Source organism: Bactrocera latifrons, unplaced genomic scaffold, assembly GCF_001853355.1.
Source record: "Bactrocera latifrons isolate USDA-ARS-PBARC rearing strain unplaced genomic scaffold, ASM185335v1 scaffold_720, whole genome shotgun sequence".
Lineage (NCBI taxonomy): Eukaryota > Metazoa > Arthropoda > Insecta > Diptera > Tephritidae > Bactrocera > Bactrocera latifrons.
The window spans coordinates 1-4562 of NW_017537402.1; positions in this window are offsets into that span (position 1 = coordinate 1).

The following is a 4562-nucleotide window of genomic DNA, read 5'->3' on the forward strand; positions in this document are numbered from 1 at the left end:
CAAGAAGTGAAATTCCTAAGAATTGTCGAAATTAATAAAAGTATGCTTATTCAGCAACTATATGTTAAAAATAAGTCAATATTATTAGTAAGCAATTTGTAATTAGAATAAGCTTCATTTTAAGTCAATTTCATGAAATAAAGCAGTCTGTTTCTGATCGCCATCAACGTCACTTCGTTGCAATCTAACTTGATTTTTTTATCTTTTTAAAAACCCGTTCACCGCGACCCAACACGTAATTCGCGCGAACCTGACAAATCATACCACACTCTTGTCACTTCCTTACCTGCACAACATTAACCAAAAAAATCTGCGACACATTRCATCGTTGAGGGGGCTTGTCGAAGCACAGTCGTCCAGTGGCTTATAGCGTACACCTTAACAATAGTATTTTTTATTGTTTGCATATCAGCCTACATAATCTACAGGGTACGGAAGCGCAGTGCATATTGCAATATTGAGCAGCGTCCTTAAGGGATCCGTGGACGTCCCCTCTTCTAGCGGGGGAGTAGTTAACACACCATAGTAGCCAACAACAAAAGAACAGCAACAACACGCTTCCGGACAACATTTCAATTCCACCGAAATCGCTGACGAYGCGTCTGGAGCTAAGCGTGCGAAAATTATTTTTCAAACTACAGAAGCCAGGTACTCCACTGCCAGCGATATTGCTGACGACGCGCTCAACGAGTTGCGCGTGACGACAACAAACAGCTATCGCTGCTACTGCGCTGGCAAGTCACGCGGCAGAGCATGTGCAGTTTATTCAGACAGGTATTTAGGCGTAGTCGCCGCTGCAATAGTTTTAAAAAAGTTAGTTGTAATTACTCGCTCAACCTTTACGGCTGCCCTTGCTCCAAAGCAAGGGAAATAAAGAATATTAGAAATATCATAAACAACCGGTGTTGTAATTTACATCCTAAATGGACATTTGCCTCTAAATCCAACTAATTGCTCATCAATGGTTATATAGCTTCCAAGTTTATAGTTGGCCCTGCAATTCTTTAGAAGTTTGTCCCAAATAGAAGAAACTGGAGCTAGTTTGGTCATTTCTCTTCTAGCAGTTCTTGTTTCTTTGTCATCGAATCTTAGACAATTTAGGATAAATTTCAACCTTCTCTCAGGTATGGTTGCCTTGTACCTTTCCCCACAGTAGGTAGTGTCAAACATCATATGTGTTGCCAAGTGATTATCTTTGAGAGCAGCGGACAAGACTAACAAACCAAGAAATGCTTCAAGTTCGTCCAATTCCAAATTTGACTAAACTGCGTGAGTTTTATCGTTATATTTCTTCCTTTGAATGTTTATTTCTTTATTTGTATAAACCAAAATCTCTTCCAATATGTCTGCGGTAAAAAATAGTTTGAAGCAGTTGGAAGGACACAATGAATTTTTTGCATTTGCTGTTGGGCCAGGGCGAATGTGAACAATATTTATGGAGGGAGTTTTTTGACCTAGCGCAGCAACCTTACTCCAAATAAAATTTCCATCTCTTTCGATCAGATTGTTGGTACTAGGTGTAATAATTGTAATTAGCTCTTGTGTTTCACGAATTTCTTGAGCAGCTGATCTTTCATTTCTTCTCCCTTCACTAAGTTTCTGTTTTTTACGTTTGCTGCTTCCAGGTGTTTCCTCCCTTTCTTCTGCTTTTATGATTCCGTGTATCAAATTTTCTTGGACATCATTTAATTCCTCCGTTTCTGGTTGATATTCCGGATCTGCAACACTGTCCCAAGAATCCTCATCTAAGTTACAAAGCTCCAATTCCAAATTGTCTTCTTCCTCCGATTCTAGGTCAGGTATTGCATCCAAAATATTTTGTTCTGATAGCCCGTGACCTGCCATTTATATGCTCTATAGTTTTCTTTATGGTGACTAACTTTTTTTTTAAATTGTCCACAAGCGCGATAAATCAAACAACACTATTCAATGCTTGCGGCAGTCGACTTATGACAGAGTGGGACAAGCACTGCTAGTGGCTTGACTTCCAGTGTGGCCAACCTGCTGATTTACGAACAAATCTATTCCGTATGTGAGTAAATTTTACTCACAGTACCCTTCTAGGGTTAAAGTTCATATTTTTCTATACAACTTTTAACTTCTTCGTAGATGTCTTTTCCAGTGGTTGTATCTTTCATTGAACGCAAATCTAACAATTCCTCGATAACGATATAGTCTTCGGATACTCCTTTCACGAAAACTGCCAATTGGGCTGTATCTGACATATCAGTACTTTCGTCGAGCGCTAAACTATAGAAAACACATTTCTGCAATTGAGTTTTTAAAGACGACTCAATATCATTGGCCATGACATCAATTCTTTTTACTATAGTTCGATGTGACAAACTTATATTTTTTATTATTTTTTTCTGCTCCGGACAGGCTACTGAAGCGAATATCTCCAAGCATTCCTTGATGAACTCTCCGTCTGATAGAGGTTTGCTTTGCCTGGCAATGACTGCTATAATGAAATTAATTTTTGTAACAGTTTCTGATATTTTTTCGTGACATATGAGGCACGGTATAGTTTCATTTTGTTCTATGACAAAAAAGGCTTCCGTCCAACTATTTTTAAACATTCGACATTCTGCATCAACTTTACGTCTCTTTTCTGATGATGACATATTGATCAGAAAAATTTTAATTGTAGCGCAACTCATAAATTATAACTAAAGAAAAACATCATAACTAAAATAATTACATTTTTGGAGAATTGCATTATTTGCTTACCGTTTTAWTATTTCAATGCAATAMTTCACGAAATAATATATATAGTGCCAAAGGCTAGAAAAACAGAGGTTTCTTTGTTAAAAACACAACTAATTCACAAACTGATTTAACTCAAAACACTGCTCAAATTCACTTTCTTCCTTGCTTATGTATCGCTTGAATCGCTCCGATCGTTTTCTTAAAACTGTCAACACAAGTTAAATCCGATTTATTGAGAGTCGTTTTTTTCTACATGATGTAAGCACACATTCTTCGTGTACATACACAATCTGACGACACGTAGGCAATCATTACTAATTACTTATTTTTCAAACAATTTGCATGTAATTGATATTATATTAATTTGTATGTAATTAATATTATGTATATTAATTTGTACAAAAACAAATGCAAAGGCTTTCCAAAAATGAAATTTGTGGTGCGAGAACAGAAACAATTTGTTTTTTTATCGCTCCCAAATTATCATTTTTTTTGCATAGGATTTCCTATTACTTCTTGGTTAACGGATCATAAGAAAAAATGATGAATGTTGTTGCTCAATTTTTCCACAAAATTTGCTGGAGCGAGGATGCGAAAAAAAATACACAGGATTTCCGATTAGCTCGTGCTGATGTTTGTGACGAAAATATTTCTCATGAATTTGTTGTTGCGCTATTTGAATCAGTTCGTGCCATATGGCACGCTTCTTTTGTTTTGTTTTCTTTTTGTACATATACGCGTTTTGCTTGATATACTCATGAGATTTAAACCAATTTGTAGGCACTTGCAAAGTACAGTACTCTTTTTTATCAACTACTTATTTTATTTACTACTGTTTTACTTGCAATAGAGTAAGTTTTTTAATTGACACACACACATCTAAACATATAGAAGCAAACCTATACAACTGGGATGCGAAAAGACTCTAAGAGATGGCTGGCAAGATGAAGGGCCTATGCGGGCCGGATGGTTGCCCGGGGACCGTATGTTGGACAGGCCTGATCTAGAAGGTAGAATKAGCAGATCAGCTTTATATGTAAGATGTAGCAGAGGATTATATATAATCGGGAAACCTCCGAACCCATTTGGACAGCAGGATCCCATTAAAACTCAACTTAATAGATTGAGGACAGAAGGCGCGTTGACGACATGCTACACATTTTTAGAAAAATCGAAACAACGCCTGGATATTTATTACCAAAATGTAAAGAGTCTAAATACGCATATTGCGGATATCAGATCAGATAAACTGATTTGTTCTGATGATATTCTGTGCTTTGCTGACACTTGGACTTTATCTCAAGAAGAATTTCCAATAGAGCGCTATAATCTTATTGCCCGCCTTGATGTAGAAACAAGGTCATTCCGTCGACGCCCGGCCAACGGCCTTATAATATACTCAAAACAAGATCGGTGCCCAGATCTATCAGAAGGATCATTATCCAGGAACATCACAGGTTTAGCAAACGTTTACCAACTATTAAACGTAAACAATTCCACAGTTTCTTTATCACTTGTGTACAGGAACCCCAGACTGCCACAATTTAGAGAGCAAGTGGTGAATAATATCCGTCAGATAAATGAGCAGTTTAATGGACCATCAGTAGTCCTTGAAGACTTTAACATATGTCGCCTCACAGCAACTGACGCTTTAGAGGCTCGATTACAACAGTTGGGTTTTCAATCTGCATTGGACAACGCCAATGATCATTACGGAATATTTTTAAGTTTTAGAAAATAGATATGTTATATACATACGTAGATATACATACTATATGTTAGATTCAATATTGTTATAACTTAGTATGATAATATTAGGTGTAAGTCATAGAGTAATGTAATTTATAAATAAA